Here is a 24,149-nt window from a genome sequence, read left to right as displayed (position 1 = left end):
TTCCTCGAAGTAGGCCAAATCCTCCAAGAATCTCATTAATTTTAAGCTTTATTAATGTAGTTATTTTGACGAGTTATTTGATGAACTAGACAAAAAATAATTTGCTGACTTACCGGCTTTTCAGTCTCATCACGGTTAGCGTTTAAAGCCAGCTCAATAAACTGCAATGGCATATGTGCTGCTGAGTACAAGCCGGTTCAAACCCCTTTGGCAGAAGAAGCAAGTGTGCCAGAAGTGGAGAGGATTAATGATGTTGACTTCTATGGTATATTGCTAACTTATTCTCTGGCAACACAATAGAAAATAAAATTGGAAATTAAATTCTAATAAAAGATTAATTTAATTGAAATACTATATATTAATTATGCATTTACATCAAAATGCTAATTTTATGTTTTTGTTTCCATTGGCACCACCAGCATTAATGAGCCTAATGCCACTGCTTAAAAGAGTTTGTGTGACAGATTTTTCGTAAAATGGTATTTAAATAAATAAAAATAAGTACATTCATGGAGGCAGTACAGCTAGTGTCAGTGGGTGATCCAGCAGAGGGCAGTTTGACTTTCGATTAAATTTTCACCTGTCTTATGAAATCTGACTGCTTGACAGTTCTATACAGTGCCTTAATGGACTTGCAATGAGGCACTAAAGGATAGAACAGAAATGCAGGCCTCAAGCAGAGACAGACAAGCACCAGATATTTTTGGAGACAGTTTATGGGGGTGACAGGAGCTATCTTCCAATGACAGAATGTTTTTCTCCGTAAACAGAGCACTCAAAGCAAGCATGTCACCGAAAGGCAGACATCCTGGTTTGCCTTTTCAGAACTAGGAGCAAGGACAAAGTCGTCTTAAAAAACATTAAACCAGGTCAAGCTAACGACTTTTATTAAAGTGCTACCTTTTACTGTGATACCCAGGGACATGCAAAGATGTGTTGCTCAGCAATGTAGACTGCTGGTCAGGCCACTAATTGCCTGATCATAGTGATATGAGTCCAAATGATGCAGTAGATTTGCAGTTTTCCTCCTCAAGAGGGTACTTGAATTACTTCCAAGTTCTCCAGAACAAAGCCAGAAGTTTGAACGAGTAACATGTTAAATGCAAACACAACAGCTCGCTATTCAAGACGAATCTGCCAAACAAAGCAAGAATGGCGCATCCTCTTTTCTGTGTCTATATCCATTGGCATTGTCTGTGTCTGTCTGTCTGCGGAGAGACAGCGTCTCCAGACCAATTCGGCGGCTCTCCGTCCGGTAATGGAAGAACTGATTAACAGGCCAACGGCGTGCCGGCTCCTTTTTTCAATAGAGCTCGCCGGACTCCGAGGGTAGCGGCGGTTTTTTAGCCTCCGTCGAGCCGCGCAGCCGCGCGTGATGCTGAAAAAGGAAAGTTGTGCGGAAGTTATGAAAGTCGGCGGCTGCTCGGGCCCCTTTCGCCGCGCTCCGTCTCAGCCGCCTGTGACGAGGCGGGAACATTATGCGCCGGCTGATAAATGTGTACATCAAACAAGGGTAATATTATCGCCCGCGATGTGGAACCGTGGCGCCGCAGCCCCGGCCACGTTACGATGACAAATTCAAAAGAACGAGAGGGGGGGGGGGGGGGAAAGTAATTTCTCAACCCAACAGTTTAGGAATTGTTTTGGTCCTCACTGACCCCTCTTCCACAGCGTACATGTGTGTGATTCTGTGCGCGAGACAGAAAGAGAGAGTGAGAGGGGAAGAGAGGGAGAGGGAGAGAAGTAAAGCAATCACAGGAGACAGATGGAGGGTAGTGTACTGGCGAATGTCTCCATTTTGTCTTTCCATAAGTGGATAACAAACGGTCCATCAGACGCCTACCATTCACTTGTCTGGAGAAAAAAAACTCATGAAAACAAAAGCAATGTCCAATGTGCATTATGCCTTTGTGCCTGTTGATATTAACAGGGGAGAAAAACTATTATTCCCGGATCATTTTTCCTTTGCTTTTAACTCCCACTCAGACAATAATTCTTGCAGCTTTTCTGCCTTTTTCTCCTCAAACAAACAACACCAAATTGAATTTAGAGGTCTTCATGTGTCTCGCTAATGCAATCAGATTTTTTTTTCTAATTTGATTTTGATGAAAGGAAACCAGTACACCACTCATATTATTAAGTCGCTGCTCTTTTGTCCTGCGGAAGGCATAATCTTTTAATGGAAGCTGCTGGTGGAATGCTCTGTTTCATCCGGCCACAGAGATGCTGAATTCCACAGCGAGCGTTACACAAGCGAAGCAAGCCATTGTAAAAACCCCTTCCATTTGGCAATATTTAAAGCATTAATTAATAAATAAAAGGACTGTCCATTTTCAAAGAAAGAAGGCTTAGAGGCTTCTCCTAATCATTCAACTTTTCAGCACATTTGTCCCACTCAAACAGATGCGGTAATGTTGCAACACGTCTCCAGCATGTGTAGGTTTTCTGAGAGAAAGGAGAAAACCTAGGGGAAATGCTACGCTCAGTGGTTGACAGCTGTGTTCGCTGCTCTTTTAAATGTCAATTTCCTCCACAGTTTGTGAAGGACTTACCTTTACAAGTGTTCAGACTGCAGCTGAAAGTGGTTTCGTGTCAGGCAGCTGTGGCTGCTACACAAGCCGTCCAATCTCCACTCCCTCATCCACGACTACCGACTCCTTCACCCGAGCTTGCCAGAGTGGCTGTCATCTGTCGGGCTGCGGCCTCGACAAAGGTCAGGAAGACAGAGCCGTCTCGAACGCAACCCACCGACCGACTGCTGGAAGAGGTGCGGGACTTCAAACAGGAAGAGTGACACACTCAATAATCAAATGATGAACGGCACAGTAGAGGAAAATGAACGCCGAACTCGCAGGGACGGGGGTTAGAAGACTGTTAGGCCCTGCACATGCCTCTAATCCGTCACTTCATCCGCTCAAGGCACGCCGGATCGCAAAGGGGGACACTCCACGTTTAGTTGTCCTCATTGGGTCTGTCTAGTATTCTGCTGAACTGCAGAAAACCCGTATAGCAAAGCCTGCATCTTTACTCCAGCTTTCCTTCATGCATGAACAGTTGAAAATGATCAACCTCAACCAGCTTCACACAGAGGAACTCAAACTTCTAATAAGTAGGGCAATATCCTTTCTTTCAGAATAGGAACCAATCCGACAGTATCTCCAAATGTAACAATATCATGAAAGGGTGTTTATAACAGTAAGATTGTGTTTTTTATCAAATTATTTATTCAGAGTGACTTGCCTAAATTGTATGCATGCATAGCATTGCCTGTTTTACGTATTACAGATGTCTTTTTATTGAAGAAATTCAGGTAATAAGCATTGTCCGACCTGATATCTGAACCTGAAACTCAGTTTTGTAGCTAAACTGATTGTGAAAAGATGCTTTGTCAGTTCCCTGAAAAGGAACCTTTTTCTGCTTTATGAATTGAACCCATAAAGAGACGAACGCTACTTCCCAGCAAAATCATGAGCATTATTATCATAATGAAAAGGGCTCCACCGGATAATGTAACATGCATCGCATTTTGTCTTTCTAAAAAAAGGAATGTTAATGCTTCCCCGCCTTTATTCCCGCATTCTGACGACAAACATTTCACACCGCGTGTGCCGTTCATTTCTCCTTTTATGAACATCCAGCAACAGAACTCGCACGCCCACCGCAAAGACAGACACCCCAGACAATTGAACCGAGCGGCGTTCAAAGTGTGCATAAGTGCCGCATAAATAACTCCTTTAATGCATGAGTCACCGGCACCTGGGGGGGGGGGGGGGGGGGGGGGGGGTGGGAAGTGGGTGGGGGGGGAGGTTGCTGTACTTTACCCTTTCTCCTCCTCTGCTCCCTCTGTGATGGGACAGGAGGGAGAGGAGGAGACAGGTGACAGCTACGCAGACCCCGCTCTCTGAAGACGCTCGCCCGTACGCCCGCACACCCGCCAGCTCCCCCTCGGGTCCGCGCTGCTTCCCCTTCACCGCGAAAGACCGTCGGGGCGAAGGGAGAGAGCGGCGCACGCCCCCAGGTCCAGGAGCGCGACCCGGCTTTATGATGCTGAGCGGTAATGTTTCAGACTGAATTTACCGAAATGGCCTCTTCCTTTTTACATGCGCTCGGTGGCTCTTAAATGGTCAGTGACCATGACACAGCGAGATGAAATGGAGAAAAAAAATATGAAAATCCACAGGTGGATATTACCACAAGAAGCTCTGAAAATGTAGTCTACAATAAACACATTGACAGAAAAAGAGAGATAAACTACAACTATAAATGACCCTCAGAATACCATTGAATTTGATCATTTTATACTCCAAATATTCCTTCAAAGTGAAAATTAAATCACTAAAATGCAACTGTCAATATTGAAGTACATAAATTAAAAATACAGCATGCAATCATGGCATACAGTCAATGTTAGGGTCATTTGTTAACAACATTTATGAATGGTGATTCACAATTTACAATTTACATTTCTCATAATCCCCTAAAAAGTGCTTGTGATTACTCATATTGCCTCTAGAATGGATAACACAGCGTCAATGGTATGATTAAACTGTCCTGTGATTTGGAAATACCGCTAAGATTTACCATCCAATGTGTCAGGCCAGACACTAGACTGAATCAATCTTTTTTTAATCAATTGCCTGCCCCTTTTCTTTCTTTCTCTGCTCAGTTTGGAATGGGCCCACAGTACTGGTACCCCACGAACAATGCAGCTCAAGTATACGCTCTCCTCTGATACCCTCACCTGTTGCCTGGTAACCATTTTATTTTCTACAGACCGCACAGTCTTACAGGAGAGCAGCGCCATCATAAGTGGGGAGAAAGGTGGTAATAATTGTAGCAGGCCACAGCCGGGTGGGTGTGTGTGCTGTTGGGGCAGCGGCAACAATGACTTGCCAGATTCTTTGCACCCTCTAAGGGGCCTGGTATATTATTCTTTCAGAGGTCCCAGAATTCCTGGCTACTCCCATCTAGGAGATAACCAACCCCCGATAGTAAAAGTGGTGCACTTGAGCTCCTTGTGTTTTAGTGGGAGGGACTAATCTAGCAGTGACCCGATAAGCCCTGGCCAATGAAAACACACCCTTCCATTTGGGGGGGGCACTCCTGCAAACCCATAGCCATTCCAACTCAAAGTTGTGGACAGGTGATAGGCCTGTACGTGACTGGACAGAGGGCTCCATCTGCTTCTGTAACCTGCCGCATCGCTTTTTCTATATTGCTGCAGCAGCTTCATTGTTCCTCATCATACTCATTGTGATAAAAGGCTTATGAGAAAGTTAAGTAACCTTTTGATTAAAGCAATTCCACACTGCACGTTAAATTTAAGGGACCAACTTTTCTGTGGCAATGGCTGCGGTGAATAGTTCCGTTGCTAAGCTAAGCGTGTGTGCGTGTGCTCATTACTGATAAACCGAACACACTTCTGCGGCGCTAATACTTTAAACCCGTACTTGTCTGTACACATTTGCATTCTTTCTACGGTTGGTCATGTTGTCTCTTTATGGTCTCCTGCTCATTTCCAAAGAAACGGAGGGGCAAATTCTCTGAACTAAACTGCAGAATGCAGCATTGCAATCCTCTATTCTGACATCCGTCGATATTGTACTGTACTTTTGTTTACCATGTTGGTACTGTCTCAAACTGCATTAAACTTCTGCTCTTATATGTACGTTCGCTCCCAGATATCACACTTTAATGGCTCTTTATGAATTATACTTGCCTGCTCTGTGGCAGCCCCAGTTGTTTAATGCACAAGCAATATTATACACACTTTGTGTCCTTATGCTAGAGCGTTTGTGGACAGCTTCTTTTCTCGCAGTTTGTTTGCCCCAGCAGGAAGGGGAGCCAGTGCAACAGGTCACTCTAAGGGCAGCACAGTGATAGATTTGCGGGCCTGTCTCCAGAGATGAAGCTGAAATACCACATTTGAGTCACATATTGCTAAATGTTACCTAACGTTAACATTTGTATAACCACTGTTGTTGCATTTTTTATCAGCATGTTAAAGGACAGACGAGGTCTGAATCTGGGCATGTCTCCTGCGGCTGCCGGCAATCAGGTTCCTGCACATTTGATTTGCCCTTCCCCTCAACATTTTATTATTTATCTTGTTTTTGCTGTCAGACTTGATGTGAGCGCTTCGCGATTTGTTTCACCATGCTGTAATTTGCATTCTGAAGTCCAAATCGCTTTGCTCACTGAGCAGTCCCATCTTCATTCTTCCAATGCACGCTGGTGTGGGACAGGATTCCTGTAGGGGTATTCTTCAGTACTATAAATTGTTCCACAGGTTGGGGACTGGACATGTGGTGATATAGGAGGTCTAACAAAATGTTCATGAGTAAAAAGAAATAGACTAAAGTCATGGAGACAAATAAATAACACACTGAAGTGCCAAAGTGGACTAAATGAACCAAAGGTCTATCATTTCAGTGATCTGATAGACCCTACAGCTAACAGCTCACATATCTATAATAAAATAAATACCGCTATGTATAATAATTGCTATGTACAACAAATATTGCTCTCTGTCGTGAGAACCTCTGAATGTGAATGTCATGTCCTTGTGGATTTATCCACTGATTCCATTTCATAGGTAATGCATGGAAGCATACTTAATGAAGGCATGTAGCTCAGTAGATTAACATAATGTATTGGTCCTAATGCATCTTTACAGTCCTTCAATCTAAGGCTGCAGGATGTGTTTAAGGAATTGTGGCAAGTAACCAAATACATTGCACTTGAATGCAATTTGAACTGGTACTGTCCACAATCTACAATCTACAATTTAAACCATGGCACAGGAAAACTACTGATTTTGCATGTAAGGCACAATTTCGTTTTAAAAATAAATATGCATTCCTTACTCTTATTTCAACTCTTTGGTTTAAAAATAAAGATGTAAAGAATTATGGTACGTTTTTGTAAAAAAAAAATATTTACCCCAGGCAAGGCAATCAAATAGAGTGCACTTGAATTTGCATGACATGAAATGTTAAACAATTTCTGGCATTGATACTGAACCTAAATGGGTGACAGCGTGGGTGAGCAGTTTAGGAAAATCATTGTCACGACTGTGGAGAATATATGGTGAATCATGGCATCATATCCTCTCCTCCAACTTTGGAAACCCTCTCCCCTCCGCTCCCCTCCCTTCCCCTTATTTACCCCAGCCCCACCCCCCGGCACTGATCTCAGACATCATTTAGCTCGTGTAAACATTTAGAAACAGTACGTCTGCTATAGCCTGGTTGTTCAATGAGAAATCAGGAGTGGTAGCCGTCTGTTGAAACAAATCCATTGGCTTTTAAAATACGAGGCCTTTACTGACTGTTTCAATTTCTGTCAGCGAAGCAATAGCCCACTCATTTTGCCTAATGCAGTTACTTAAGATAAGGGGTTAAGAGGTTAACAGGATGGCTGATTATGCACAGGGTGTTTATACTCAAGTGCATGACCACCCTGGTGCACAGCTATACCTACTTCCATCATTTTTTTTTTTTTTTGCAGACATGTACATGTGTTCTGGGACCAGACATGTGTTCTGGGACCAGACCTTATCTCTTAAATAACCTTTCCTTTTAAGCAATTAATTTCATTAGTTCAAGCTGGACTGTACCGTTTGGCGATGGGAATGGGCATGTGATTATCTGAAAAAAGAAAGATTACCAGCAATGTCAAAGAAACTACATACACAAGGAAAATGAATGGTAGCAAACAATGATGTACAGCTAATAAACAAGGGACAAAATCCATATATGTAATCTATTCCCTTGTGAACGAGGGGTTAGAGTCTCCTTTTTGCTTTGTAATGCATGCTCTATCGTTCATGTGCTGCCCTACTACAGATCAGACCCCTGGGATTTCCAATAATAGCTTAATGTATGCACACGGCGATATCATTCTCAGCTGTAATACAGTGCTTTCGTATAGGGGCACAAAAGTGCTCTTGTTATCGGATAATATGGTCTCTAAATTTAATTCCTCCAATTGCTGCAAGGGAAATAAATGGCAGAGCACCTGATATACTTTGATAAATAGCTTCACTGCCTTAATCTGAACTGCCGCGGGTGAGATTTTTTAACGTGCAGTAAATGGTTTTTTGAGAAAACCATAGCTGGAGCAATGAGGATCGTCCAGATACAAAATGTGTTATCAGTCTCATTTTTAGAGGATAGCCTATATTAAACTACCTTTTGTTACTCCAAATCTCCATCTTAGCCTTTTATCCACATGAAGTGCACTTTCCTTAGAACATTTTGTAGAATTACAAAATATACTGATTTAATGATTAATAATGTGAAACTTCAGATACAAAAGCTTCACTGAAAGCAGTTGGTAAAGACCAATCTCCAATACTTAACAGGATGTTTAATCAGGAATTCATAGTGATGCTGCTTTTAAAAAGTCAAACATGAAACTTCTTAAAGTATGAATAATCACCATAAGTGTCTCAGTATACATTATAGTAAATCATTTATTTGTATGTTTTTGATTTATATAGAAAAACGAGTATAATGCTTGCATTGTGTCATAAAATTATACTACAATCCAGAGCAGGCACACAGGCACGCATGCACACACACATGCACACAAAATCAGTATTGTCCCAAATGAATGCAAAGATGTTTAGATGCCAATGGGAAAAACACTGCAACAAAATTTGATTTAAAACACAGATCATCCTGGGAGTCAAACTATTCAATGGAATTTAGCAAACCAGTCCTTATTTTCCACTGAAAATAGCCCGTATATATACTGTGTGTTAGGGTCTGCTCTGTTCAAAGGCAGCCAAAAGAAGCTAGGCTATGGATACTGTGAACTGAGAATGCATTCCTCATGCAGTCACTGCCTTGACGTCCTGACAAATAAGCATTTGCTGCATCCTGCCCTGCAATTTTCCCTTTTATTTGTATTTTTCATCAGCCTAATAAGCTTCTGGGTTTGCTGTGCGAGAATAAACAAGTAATGCTTGCTCTTTCAGTCCACTCGGTGTGCCGTGTGATAATGGAGACAGTGATGAAAGTGCTATTTCTCCTCAGCCCAACATAACAGGATTTATCTGTTACCTGTTATAACAATGAATTTTTTTTCTCATTAAGATGTAAATGTCTTTTACTGTGTACACATGTTAGCAAGAACCACACACATGCAGGCATACACATACACACGCAAGCACACAAAATTAATTAAAACCCATCAAGGCTGAAGTTATCATTTTTTTTATTCCCGCCTTGATTAAAAATACAAATATATTGGAAAACACAATGAAAACTACTAAGTAAAGGTTGAGAAAGGCATACATGCAGTGTTATAGAAATACAAACACTATTTATTAACAGTCAATTTTACTTTAATTTCATTTTACCTCAAATATTTATATATAATATAGTGTCATGCATTATAAATACAGCCAGGTTTTGTGCTTATAAAATTTCCCATACACTGCATTATGTACAGAATACTAATAATGCCCTCAATAGCAAGTGTACCTCATATCTATTCAACTAACATTGGTAAAAACTCACGCCTGACCAAGAAAGTATTTTTCTGTTGTTTTCATATTAATCAAACCGGCATTCTAGTCCTTTTGTTCTTAGAAACCCAAAGCTGTTTGCCATAAATTTTATCCCTGAGCAAACAGAATATATTGCTGCACAGAATGATTAAAAGTTCCACACAGATTATGTGATGGGTGCGGGTGAGTTATTCTATAAACAATCTAATTAGGTGAAAAGTATTCAGAAGAACAAAGAGGCTTTTACTCCTTTAATGGAAAAAAACTTTTTATTTAAGCTGTTAAGTGCAACATACAGCTTTTTAATTAATAACTTTCATAATTTTATCACAATATTTACAGTCCATAATTGGGTCAGACATTCACAAACACAGCATGTTTAAAGATATATGATTAGTGAAGGGAAGGGGAATTATTGCAGCATTGTATTGAGGGGAAATGCCACAAAAAGGTTATAAGCAATGAGGGGGAAGGTCTAAAATTGAAATGATCTTATAATAACTTGGAAATCTATTTTGTAGTTTGTTATAACCAAAAACTATTCATGTATGCTGTAAAACTGTGACTTCACAAAATAATGGATGTGCTTGTATGCCCCTTCACAATCATGACAATGTTCTTGATTTTTTTGCAGAGAGGGAGGAGTTTGCAGATCATTAAACAACAGGATGAAGTCAATCATTTCAACGGAACAATCCATACATACTTTATAAATGAGCCATTTTTATGACCTTCTAACGACATATAGATTGACATTAATTCTGCTACCCTTATGCCCCATGTTTGGGGGATATTATGTTGGTGATTGCAGCTTTAACCTCAAATTCTAACTGTGGCTTTTTTTTTTTTAAAGTGCACTTTGATAATTCTGCGAAATCTTTTTAATTCCACATCCATGCGATGTCCATGACAGCATCAACAGAATTTGTGCATGTAATTTCACTTGACAGATTGTAGTGTATGATATATTTCTTTTACATGGATTCCATGATATTCTCTCTATATATATATATATATAAAATACATCAATATAAATATATGGACATGGTATAAAAACCATAAATGCAAATGAGTATAAAATGATTTATGCTATTTTGCTGGAGATATCAGTACCCTACACACTGCAATGCAACATTCTTGTGGACAATTCCATCTGTCTTTAGAAAGACACCCAGTGCAATTTGAGACTACGAGGAGAGCCAAGAAAAACATGTTTGTGGTCACAGCTGTGAGCAAAATAATATCAAATGGTATTCTGCCTTGCAGCTGTGAATAAACAATGCGGTTAGCTTCCGTTTAATACCAATAATTTCATAAAATGTGCATAGTGGCAAAATTGCAGATTTCTTTTCAGGACAAAAGTGAAAACAGCTTGTGAAACGACAGAAATGACTGCTCCGTATGTGTGGGTCAAGGAGGTTAAGGAGCCATTTTTTTATTCCCTCCGAACCAAACTACAGCAACGTGTCTGCAAACAGCATTTTGCATTCGGTGCATAAAAGCAGTGCTTTATTAGACGTGAGCAATGAACCGGTCTGACAGACTGACTGCAGTCACCACACTACTGTTTAATTTTCTGCTCTTTTCAACTCCAATATCAGCAAAGGCCGTTGATGGAGAGTGGTAAACACGGGAAATATTAATCTAATTATTTAATCAAGTATGAACTTCAATTTGATAAACACAAATTTCGTCATTTGTTTCCATTCTGCTTTTGTCGAAATGCATTCATAATTAAGGTTAATTATGAGGCCCCATTTTATGCTAAATGATTACAAAGCTAGTTTAGAATAATTGAGTTGTTTCCACTCAATACGGGATGAAATAAGTCATAATTACACAGAGCAAGAGATTGTGACTGTTGACAGAACAAACATTGGTATTAACCATGTCACTACACAGCTGTTTTTAACATTCATTTGAATTATGCTAAATTATAGAAAATAGTTTGGTTTCAGGTGATGCTTTCGACTAGTTTATCCTCCCACATGATTTCCATATCATTTTTCAGAGTAAATCAGGAGAATAGGAAAAGATTGTTTCCGACCACGACATGGTGTGCAATGCATGTCTTTGGACAAGATTTATGCTACAGTAATAATCTGACCATTCCGCAGGGGTACATAATTTAACGTTACATCATGACATCACTCTGCGCATTGCCAATCAGGAGCCCATGCCCTTCAACAAGACGGCCAATCAATGACAATAAGGAACAGGGAACACAGACACATTTCAGGGTCTGGCCCACAGAAGAGCTAGCTCAGGGGCGGGCTTAATGTCAGTACATGCGTGACAATTTCCCTTTGTTGTGCAGCGCAGAAGAAGAGGTTCTTAGCAATTAGCCGGGGAGACCGACATCCTACACGGCAAACCTCTTGTTATCTCCGCAGCTGAAGGCACGCCGTCCTGTCACGGGCGCGGCGGGTTGAGCTGACGCTTTCCGAACAGAAAACAGGCGGGTTTTTGGAGCCCCTACTTTCCAGGGCCTCGCTCATTCCTCACTTGGTTTCGCGACAGCCAGGGCGCTTCTGGAACGCGTCTGTCACACGGAGAGGGGAAACGGGGCCGCGCTCGGAATGCGCAGACGGTCCTCAAAACGTAACCCTCCAGACCGCTCCCTCTCCTTAATGCTTACGTCCGCTCGCTGCGTCTTAAGACCGGCTCTGCGGCAGACATGGCTTTTCCCGAAACATTGTGGGGGCCATATTGAGACTTCACAGTCCTTCAAAAATGTTCTGCAATTACTACTCCTGACACACCACGCACAAACAAGTCGCCAGTTCTCATCAGTCGTTGCCTATGATTGGCACTAATTGTGCTCGTAACTTTGTGCGCCCGGCACTGTGTAAAACGGTGACTGGTTCGGGGTTGGGTATGAGGCGGGGGGAAGGAGTTTAGGTTTGCAGGCCTCCCTGTCGAGACATGGTGGAGCAGCTGTGACAACAAAGGCACAACCGGAGCTTCAAAATTGAAGATAAAACAGGAAGAAATGACTTCTTACCTCGGTATTTCAACAATCCTCCACCTGATGCTTCCCCTGATGTCAAATCGATTCCAAAGATGCCATAAGGCATCTCTGAGTTTATCATCATGTACCTGGCACCAGATGTTTTATGGTTTTTAGAAATGAAAATGTCATCATTCTGTCGATAAATATCCACAGCCTGGTCAAACTTTCAATCACAAAACCATTAGGCCTATACGATAAAAAATATTCAGTACAATCAATGGCTCAAAAACCTGTGGACCAATCAGAGTAAAATAATTTAAAAACAAATACCAGGCAGAAGAGTGCAAAAGCTATTTGGCTCATGACTTTTACAAATCTTCTATGATATTACTTTAAAGGATAATTTTAACTTTTTAAACTTTTTTTGTCCTGCGTGTTCCTTCCACTCATAAATTCAGCCAGCAGAATTCACTAATTATGCATATCTCTTGGCAGAAGAATCGCACTAATTAGCAAATCCAGGTACTTTGGAGAAAATACTTTCTGATCATAGAATTTCAAACATAATATAGACTACTCAAACCATGAAAAATAACCGTTTTAATTTGCCGGCACTAGTCATAAACAAACCAACAGTAGCAAATGTAATAGTAGCATCCAGCAGTCAGTCTATAAGGTGAGCGAGATGGAGTTAACCTCCTGAACGTAAGGCAGGAGTAGTGCAGAGGTCTCCAATGTCTTTCCTCTTTGTCATACGCTTGTCTTTCTCCTTCTCTCAGCCTTGTGCTCGGAGGGTATATTACACTGTTTCAGTTCTCCTGTTCAACATGCCCATTTCCCCCAGCTAGGACACTGTGGTTTGTGGTGTTCCTAACTACGTGGTTTCACTCACACGACTGGCGGTAATACACGTGATCAGTATGTTCAAATTGCCCATTTGAGAATCCCCAGTTGTCACTTGAGAGCACTGTGGTAGGGCGGCTGGGGTTCTGGACCAAAGGAATTCAAGGCGCAGTTGCTTCGCAAATGACAAATTATTGTGCCTAATGATTCAATCAAGCATATAATGCAAGTACTCATCCAGCAATATTTCATTGGTTATGGTTTAAGGTTTGGGAAATAGATTGTTTCAGAAAGCCTGTTTTTTTTTTAAATTGTGAAAATAAACACTACATTTTGAGAAGGGCCTTTCATGTTGATTCTCATACATGTAGACAGCCGCTCCATTTCATGGGCCAAGCGGCGACGGCTTCACGCCTAAGGCACGTAAATAGTAAGAACGCCAAACAATCAGAGGACGCTCTTATACCGATGAGTCTAATTAAGTGCGTTTTTATGAGGAAGAGAGGTAGCCCGCAGATAGGGGAGTAGGAGGAACAAACGGTTGGTCACACCTGCTCTGATATTTACAGGAAGGCCTGCTTGGCATTAAGAGGAAGTGTCAGGGGTGGAGCAGCCTGGCACAACAGGCCGCGTTGCGCGTAGCTAACTCCTGTGAGCGGTCTCCCCCACACGAAGCCCGATGGTAGGATTCGAGGCACGTTCGCCCCGGGTACAGCGAACAAATGTCAGGTCGTCGTGCAGCGGCCCAGAGCTGCTGCCAAGACCCGGCGAGTCATTATGTCCACAACACATTTATTCATTTATTTATCATTTCATTGTGATGGCTTGTGATCTAGTGGGGAAACTGCCTTGATGACAGGTAGGGATTTTGTTTTGAAGCCGTGCCTTCAAAGAGAGTGACGGAGAGAAAACTAAATATAAATCAGATGTATAAATATATAAAGGACCCTATTCTTTTGCTGGTAGAGATGTAAATCATTGAAAGAACTGTAAGGCCATGTTCCCCTCGGTTACCTGAGGCTGTAATAGACCGCTTTCCGTCTTCATCTGCCAATTTCAATCAGAGTTTCTGACCAGCAGCTTTTAGCTTTATACAACACAGGATTTCTCTAATCCCACAGTGAGCTTCACGGCCAAATTGTACCAGACAAGGCAACATGGCAATCAATTACGGGCATGACGGGCTAATTTTGTCAATAGAGAAATCACCCGTTGTAATTCCTTTTCCTGGTTCTAGTAACGCAGTCATGATGTCCTCAATAAAAGTTAAGAGCATTTACATTACAATGGCGGCAGAATCCGTAATTGTGCAATTACTGGAATGTCAAAGTTAATTTTCCTGAAAAGGGGCAAAGAATTCTTCACTTCCTGTGGAGGGATACCAACAACATAGGAATCCAGATAGAAACGAAAGATTGCTCTCATTAACCTCGGATACTGTATTCAGCTAATGGACGTACTGTCATGCAAATGCTCAATGCAAGTCACAAAAGATAAGAGGAGCTATGAATGCTGCTCACAAAAGCTCATATTGACTAAAAGCACTTTGCATTTCTCATGAATTTTTAACACAAAGGAAGATCCCATGGTAAACAAAAACAACTGTCCTGAAAACAAATCAAGATACATACACACACACACACACACACACACACGTATATACATACACACACACACATATATATAAAGCATACTATCTATCTATATCAATTATATATATATGTATAGTTTTTTTCAAGCCACTGTCGAGAGAGAAAAATAATACAACCACTTCCACATAACCATGCATTGCTGCCACAGAGCTTTTTTCCTTGGATTCGTCTGACATGAGCTCTGCCAAGCCCCAGCCAATTGCTGCATTTCAGTCCACTGAAAGATAATAGCAGTCACGTTCCACTGCACTGCACATGATGACTCCAAAAAAGAAAAGATAAATAAATAAATAAACACAGTAGATATGCTAATTACAAAGAAAAGACAATGCTACATGTTCAAAAACAAATTTTCATCTTCATGGGGGAATAAATTACATTTTTACTGTTACTGTACGTGTTCTGCAAAATAAGGTGTAAGGTGATTAAAAACAAAATGACCAGAACAGTAGTGTTCATTTGCTGTATGAAAAATGACCTGAAAGGTGAAGCTAGTTGGCTCTGTTTGCCAGTGTAACAGTCAGCCAAAAAGAAGTGCAACAGTCAATGATAGATTCAGTAATTTAGCCAGCATCTGCTTGAGCATGCTCATAACAATGTAGAGAGAATATTTCCTGCTGCAAGCCAAATAATAACATCTTCAATTATCGCAGGCAGGGTCTAGGGAGACTCCTGCCTCGCTAGATAAAATTGCCAAACAATTCAAATGGCTGCTTCTACCTGAGACATTCCTGCACCGGAACACAGTTTGTATTCTGCTGAGGCCATTCACCATTTCTGCCATTCCCAACTTTTCTCGAGCAATGCGTTCGGCACAGAATGTATGACAAACAGCAGGACAATAAGAACATCCTGTTCTTTGGTTACTCTTCCTCCTGAGTTATGGACAAACATTACCGGTGGCTGGCAGCAGAGGAGCAATTGCCTTCTACCTACAATAAAACCACGGTCGAAAGTGAGGCCTGGTCAATGTGCAAATGATAGATTTTTGTTTGGAACCCTGACTTGTATAACTTCTGCTCAACGACCACTTTTGTGAGGGTTCTACAGATCTGCAAGTCTGTCATGGTTTGCAGATATTTTACTATGGAAAATGAACTGCATTCATCAAGGTTTTTGACATCGGAAAGGTCACCATGGTCATACGTCAGGAATGGCTTACATCTAAGCACTAAGTTCTTGACATGTTTGCGCATACGTATTTACATTTTGGGTCACGAACCTTCCAAAAATAGAGACAAATAAGTGCATGCCCTTCTCTTTCCCCCAAAGCAAGGTTTAATGAACCAATCTGTTCTTTGTCAGGGCTCCATATCACATGCCTGGTGGAGGCACAACCTTTTTGGATTTGGTGCACACCATTTACACTTTTTCAGTCCTTTGCAATTAATTCCATTCTGATCCTGGGTCAGAATTTATGCGGTTGCTGGAAAGATCCTAACTACATGTGCACAAAAACTGAATAAAAAATGAAACCCAAACATCTGCTGAAAGGCAAAGGTTAAAATAATTCATCCAAGAGACCCCCTCCCACCGCCCCCCAACTACTGAGTGCCTCAGCTACCTTCTGCGCCTCCGTGTTTGTGCTTGTGTCGTTTGCCATCTGCCCACACTGACAAAACAACACTTGATGCTACCTACAGAGGGATCTTAATATTTTGGAGGGAACTTACTCCCAGCAATAGAAGTGTAATCAGGCATGTAATGATCCAGGAACATTTGCATTTAATCCATTTGTAAGGGCGAGGACATTAACAGCTGCAATAATAAGAGGTTTGTTTGTGCCTAGAAGTGTACAGACTGAGCTGATGTTTTTTTATAGATTTTGTTCCTTGAGCCCAGACTCAATGCTGCCCAAAACAAGTGCTTCCTCGTACGCATGCACACATGCACATGCTCAGCTGAAAGAATATCACTTTGATTCCCCTGAACATATCAACCTTACAGGATTCTTAATCACCAATATCCTTAAAGACTGACAGGCGATCAGCAAGCTTATGCTATATACATACAAGAAGCTACTTTAAATTTCCTATATGGTGCAATAATGTGATGTTTGAGAGAGGTACAATTCTAATCCTGAACATCATTTTCTCTTTGAAAAAAAATCACCCCAATGTCTGAGACATTTACAATAATCCCAGAATGGTCTGCTTCATATTTTGGCCAAATGAACCAGGTGACCTGGGGATTAAGGTTCTCTCTACACATCACAAGTGTGGAACTTCCAAGCTTCAAGTGAACGACCTCAGCCAGGGCGTGGTGTGGGCGCTGTAGGCGAACCCTGTGGCACTAGGGCAATATATTAGTAATTGCAGACAGAAAAGCTGAACCTCCTTGCAGTAATAAGTAAAGTTGCATAAAATGGGCGAGTAATATTTAAATGTAAAAGTGATAGTCTGTAGCTTGAAAATACAGCTGAAGCAAGAAACTCGTCATGTGCAGGTTCCATTTTAGGACATGTACCCTGCTGCCTCCGTTGTAAATACGTCCGATGAAACTACCTCCTATGCAATGGACAATACCCTACATCCTAAGCAAGGTCCCCCCTAATGTGTTTTGCAGTGAGCAATTGAGTTTTTCAGTATGGAACAGACCTTGTTGACCTCGAGGCTTGTCCCCCTGATAACCTCTCTTCCAGTTTGTGGATCCCATGTCCGGCTCTGCCACTGTTGCATTTTTATCGAAGCTGTTTATTGATCTGGCCCCTCCAGGTATTCCCCCTCAATCAGAAGATCCTCTCTGCTAACACAACCACTGGCTGCCACAGTTGCGATGTCAATACAGGGGAAAAACCATTTAAAAAGATGGCAACCGGTTATAAAAAGATATTTCAGGCCATAAGAGTAGTCAATCTTTTTTTTTTGTCTTGCCTCTAGCAGGTCTTCTGCTAAATCTTTTTCAAATTGAGCGGCAGATACAGTTCCACCTGAACTAATGGTTTATTAATTTAATTTCTAAATCAAATGGAAAAGATGTCTTTGAAGTGAAAGAAGACAAAATAGTACCGCACAGGGTCTTCGGCAATCTTCAAGGCAATTTCACTGCTAATGCAACAGCAATGGCTGTCTGATTTCAATGCTTAAGACTGTTGTGTTTTAACTGGGTTTAACAGAAATATTTAATCCTCTTTGTACGAAAAATAATTGAAATATTTACATGAACGTACAAAAATGCGTAAAAGACACATCCTCTCAGCTCACCAGGGTGTCTTCATCCTTTTAAAATGTTCATTTCTGAACCATAACTAGTTAGGTTTTTAGGTGTAATATATCTAAATATTTAATATAAATATTTAGCCTTTTCAGATTTTACATTCATAAAACAAGGATACAGCATTTGACATATGTCTCACATTCCAATGGCTTAAAACTAACCTAATTTGACGTGCTGCCTCGCAGGATTCGAGCATGCAGTTTGCCTTGCTCTGTATTCTTTGGTGTTACTTTTTTGTTACTTTTTATTTACCACACCCCACGTAAATTCCCGCATTAAGCAGTGCTCCATTTATGTCACCCCTTATCCACATTCCAAAATCCAGCACATCACTTCAAAGCCACATAAAGTAACTGTGATTAGGCCATTGCTCTCGACAGTGCACGCCACACCCGACTTCCAAAATTTAGAACTAATCCCGTGGTGAGAAACGCATCGCACATTCCGTGCCGTCAGTGAGATTCACACCATCCTTGAGTCACTCATTTAGCAAAAAAACATGACTTTATCTGGGGCGGCGTGGTGCTGGAAAACCACTTTCCGTGTTGTTTTTTTCCCCTCGAAACACGCTACAGTAGCCCCGCTTTCGTTATTCACACCACGCGTACTCATTTAGCCTTGGGAAGAAAAAAAACAGTGAAAATACAGGTTTTTAAGAGTTTGGGAAAGCAAACATATTCCTTCACTTTGTCCCTCGGGGATTGATTAAGGAAAAAAAAAATGCTTAAAAAAAATTATCGCTCCTCTGCTCTCGGTACAAATCAATTCACCTTCTCTCTGCTCTATCAACATTCATCCTCCAGGCTGCAAAAATCCCTGCTTTGATCTTATTTCACTCAGTTTCTTCCCTGCTTCCAGAATCAGGCAAAAAAAAAAAACCCTTTTGAGTGTCTGAGCATTTCCCCTATACCCCCTTACCATTATGTGCCACCCCCTGTTGCAACCTCCTCAGACCCCATCATACTGCTTAAGTAATAACAGACCTCCATTCCAAACTTTAATTGTTTGCCTTCTCTCTGGCGGAAGTAGCACTTAATGCCTGTCGAACATGGCATTAACATGTTCCTGACCTGCGAGCTGAAGCAGAACCGAATCTGTGACCGAACAGAATGGCGAAGCAGCCCAGACTAAAAGCAGCTGGCGTGAGCGTGGGATGAGCTGCGTAAACGAGAAAAGAAATCCCAACCTGCGTGCGGGTACCCGTGCCATCCCCGCACGGGCTACACGACGCAGTGGACTCGATGGACGCTGTGTCCTTTGGGCACAACATCTCATGCCCCGTTCATTTCACCACGCATTTACTACCTACATCATTTACAGAAACAGCTTTAAATCCAGGTATCGGAGCTGGATTTTAGCTGAACTGGTTTTCGGTGTTGGACAGCACAGCAGACTGGGGTCCATTTTCAGGGCGGCTCGCGCTGATGCTCTGTTCGTCGTGGTTAGCATTCTGCTCTGAAATAGCTCATGAAGTGATAACGTGCAGTACGTGCCCTGAACATGCATGCAGTGCAAGGGGCGCTACAACGTAACGCCATGATTAAATGCTCTAAAGAGAAAACTAAGCTGAAATGATTAGATGCATTAAGCACCCCACTAAAGCATGTTTTTCCCTGGAAAACTGATGTAAATGGATTGGTGGTATTGATCTTTTCCCCCCTTTTTGTTTAGTGCATCATTGATGACTGATTGTGTTGTGCTTGAGTGACTTTGAAAATGGTATAACTGCTACATAACTGCATACTGTAAGAACTTGTTTAATTTCAAATATGGATAAGAAAATGTTTTATCTCTGAAATACCCACCAAGCAACCATGGGCTATGCCAGAGCAACTGGTGCTCATTAGTTCAGTTTTAATTTTTGTGACCATGGCAGATCTGTTGTAAAGCAGAACACCGTTTGCTGACAAATTATCGAGCTAGATAATTTATGAAACCTCATTAAACACATTTTTCTGTATTAACTCACATACTTGTTTCGAAGATTAAGCCCAATTGGCACTTCTCATTATCAGTGCGGAGAATACCCAGAAATATAAATGAATTCTCACAATCGGAGAAATTTACGGTTGGTAACACAGAGATTAAAATGAAAACATTTAATTTTAATGAGCGTAATTATTATAAGTCTAATTTGCCTGGTGAGAGGAAGAGTAGGAACTGTGACTCGTCCTGAGAAAAGGCCGAGCCCTTGATTACAGTCCTCTCAGCGCGGTGGCGTTTCAACATGTTCATACCACTTTCTGGCTATTTTTGAATATCTCTCGGCTTTCTAGGGCGGATATGTTAATGGCTCTCGAGGTTTAAATGCATTTTTCTGCCCGCGGAAGAGGACGCTCAATAGGGCCTTAATTGTGTAAAATTATGTCGAATGCTGACAGGTAGCAAACTGCAAACATCAGCTTTATGCATGTTAAATGTCCTGCCCCTGAGCTATGGCTCAACTTACTGCCCCCACATCAGAGGACGGAGGGAATGCATCCAGCTTAATTTCAGTCTCTTTGAACACTAACCGCACCGGTGTTACAGTAACGTCAATTTCCCCAAAATTTAGACTGTTTTGCCATTTATTATAAACTGTTGTTGTTGTTGGTTGTTGTGGTGGTGGTGGTGGTGTGTGTGTGTGTATACATATATATAGACTGTATATAAGATTTATATACATATACATCACCAATTCCCATGTCATTAGAGCCAGACCATGGTGTGCTTAGACGGCCCAGAGGCCCACACATTATAAAGAACAACTGAGTTCCACAGGCGGCTGGTCCAATGTGCTGTATAATTTGGCGCTGATAATCCCATTTACCGGCGACTTGTGGGGTGGATTAATGATCCCGGCGGGAACGGCAAGGTCTCGGAGAGGACATTTACAAGTGCGGAGGAGCCGGGGAGCCCGGCGAGCCCCGCCAATTAGCGCTAAAACACATAGGGGTCAGCACCAACAGGAAAGGAGAGAATAAATTGGAAAAGCGAGCGCTGGAGCGTAAAAGACGAGCCGGGGGTAAGGCTCCATTAGTTTTACTGTGCGCTTAAGGTCAGTCCCAGATGGGGGACATAATATTCTGTTGTTGCTGCTCATTCACGGTGTCAAACCTCGTTCGGCAATCCCTCCGTTGTTCTGAAAAGAAGTAGAAGAAAAAAAAAAACTAACGTCAAATCGGTTTTAACGCAACTCAATTTATTAGGGGCGAGGAGTTTGGAAGTGTGACGAGGACCGGGCCCCTAGGCGGGAACGTCCCCGGGGTGTGGGGGGCGAGGTCAGGTGTGTGCTGCCGGGGCGAGAGAGAGCACTTTCCTCCCCAGGACCGAGGAAATGAGGAGATCGATAGGAGCGCGCCCGCCTGACACCGGTGACAGCCGCGATTTGTATTTCCTTTGTTCCCCCGCGCGATTGAAATCAATCATGAGCTCCGTGAAGTGTTCAGCGCATGATTTTTTCTTCTTCTCCGAACTCCATCCTTCCCACTCGGCCTCCCTTCTTCGTAATATCAGTGAATGAAAAAGGGCCGTAAAGCTAATTCGGTCATTAAATCATTTAAAATGCCATATTCAATGAATAATTACACGTATCATGAATAAACCATTTGAGGTATAATACCCCTCGTGCGGTTTCTCTTCCCTACTCTTGCTCCCGTCACTCTCCAGCACTGCATCCTGGGTACGCGTGCTCGGTGGTCTGGGTTTACAGGGTTTACACTGGGTATGCATGCTTCCCGCCTTGCTGCCGTGATTGACAGGCGGCGAGGGAGCAGACAGGGTGTCAGGGAGCAAGGCTCTCATCGCTCGCTATCTGCGCGAAACACAATGCTGCCCCGCTGCTGTCCGGGCCCCGCTTTGTTCGTCCAGACAAAGTTGTCGGACACGCCGCGCCCTGGCCCCGGCTGCGCCCCGCTTCTGTAAACCACCCGCCGAAACTGAGCTCTATGCCCCCCAGACGAAACCCCTCCCCGGTACTGTCAGAGGCTCTGTCAAGAGTCCAGGCGTGTCACCGTACTGATGTGCCACCGCAGCTAATAAATCAAAGGAACTGACAGGCAGGTAGGTTAGCGGAGATTCTAACAGCTTAGTGGTTGACACGTCTGGGTTCAGATGGTCGCCAGGGCAACTAGACGTATCGGGCATTACATCACGGACCGACTTCCTTTCCCTGTCATTACGGAAGCTTACATAAAGGCACTTTGACTAATTAAGCCATTAAAATAGGGGGAAAGGACTGGTAATGCACACCGATCTGCGCGAATGGTTAGCGCCGGCATCATTAAAGTAAAAAAGCATACCGCATTACCCCGTTTCACAGGCAGGCTGATGATTGCTCTGACATCATACCAGCATGAATACCAATGCCAGTGAAATGGCTCTTTGTGGGAGGGCTCACTTTCTGAAACATTTGTTTGGAGAGCACTCACATAGTGCATATTACATTCATTTTACAGATGCTCTTATCCAGAGCAAATTACAACATGCGGTGCCGTACGGTAAGCAACTCCTGAACAGACACTTAACTTTTAATATTCAGGAAAATGGTTAGTCTATATTTTACCCACGCAGACAAGTCAAATAAGTACAACTTGCCCTTGATAACTTGTTTGTCAGCTGGGGTCTGTGAAAGTCACTTATTTTTCAAGGTGCGCAACATAATATTTTTCAGGAAGCAGCATAATGAAGCAAAAAACAACAGTGTCTACTCGTGTATAACAAAATGTTTTAATGCATCATTTGATGCGTTAATTGATGCTTTTATTCATTAACAGAGTCGCTAAAGAACAGCTTAAGCCTCCTGCTTATTAGCTCGCTACAAAACAAATTTTTGAGAAATCAAAGAATCATTACGCTCATCACATTATTTTTATGGCACACGCGCACATTAGTTACGTCATGCCCACTTAAAAATTAGAACAGTGAAGTAAAATGGCAGCCAGCCCCACAAGTAGGAGTAATTTGAATGTACAAATGTTCAAGGGGTGAGTTATCCAGGGGGAAGTGATTTTAACATTGTGTTTATTATTGTCAAAGTGGTGCCATGCATTTTGGCATTGTCGCTGAAGAGTTTTACATAGCACAGCACTGACACAATTTGCATAAAACAGACTTGCATTAAGATGGACAGTTACATGAGGGGGACTTCTCGGGTCTGCTGATGCCAATATTGCGACTGTACTGTCCTGACATTGTACGAATAAGAGCCTGAGTGAAAGTGCATTACATAAATGAGGCTGCCCATGCAAGCAATCATTTCAATTGAGGAGACAACACTGAAATGGCCCTGGGCTGAGATGCAATACAAATATGGGAAATTGTTTAAAAAAAAAAAAAAAAAAAAAATTTACTGTATGTTTCCGAGCCATTTGCAACAGGCAAACATCATTCTAATATGGAGTACCTCAGTATTTTTCTGGTGCATTAGATCAAACAGATGTGACTGATCGGTGTGGTTTAGGTGAGCACTAAAAACAGCTTAGGTTTTTTTGTTTTTTCTCCTGCACAGCGCACACACAAAAGCTTTGTGTATCTCAGGACAGGTTATGAGCACGAGCCACTATTCCTGCCTCACAGTATATCCGAAATCGCTCCTGTGAACTGGGTTTCCCCAGTTTTAATACAGTAGATGGTAGTAATACTCTCTCCGGAGACTCCCTGTGAAATATACTTCGGATGTCTTTGATCACGGAACACAGCGGTCTTCCTCCTGTTTTACCTAAACGCTAATTTCATGAATACTAATTCCTTTTGGATGGCTAGACAATATCATCCAAAGATTACTGGGTCACACTCCTAAATCCTTCATTAAGAATGTATAATGCCTTAATTAACCCTAGTGTTCTGTTTTCTTATTAGCACCAGTGAAACTGTTAGCCTGGGTCAATTATACCCAACACATTATTGGGATTTAAAATCAACACAGAAATAACAAGTATGCAAAATACTCAACATACCTTAACTTTATCTCAATTCAAAGCAATATAAA

General features: G+C 42.0%; 1 long non-coding RNA gene across 6 annotated transcripts in view; it reads right to left on the bottom strand.

Moving 5' to 3' along the window:
• The window catches only part of LOC118206451, a 191,401-nt gene that overhangs the window by 150,687 nt on the left and 16,565 nt on the right, over window positions 1–24,149 (bottom strand). Inside the window, exon 3 of one of the 6 annotated variants that reach the window (XR_004761200.1) lies at window positions 871–1,378. The exons of the other annotated variants lie outside the window; for them this stretch is intronic. This is a non-coding gene — a long non-coding RNA (uncharacterized LOC118206451). Of the gene's footprint in view, window positions 1–870; window positions 1,379–24,149 lie in introns of those variants that run through there. 6 annotated transcript variants of the gene reach the window in all.

This window comes from Anguilla anguilla, chromosome 10, assembly GCF_013347855.1.
Source record: "Anguilla anguilla isolate fAngAng1 chromosome 10, fAngAng1.pri, whole genome shotgun sequence".
Taxonomy (NCBI): Eukaryota; Metazoa; Chordata; class Actinopteri; order Anguilliformes; family Anguillidae; genus Anguilla; species Anguilla anguilla.
The sequence above is the reverse complement of the archived record's forward strand: the minus strand, read 5'-3'. Positions and strand labels throughout refer to the sequence as shown.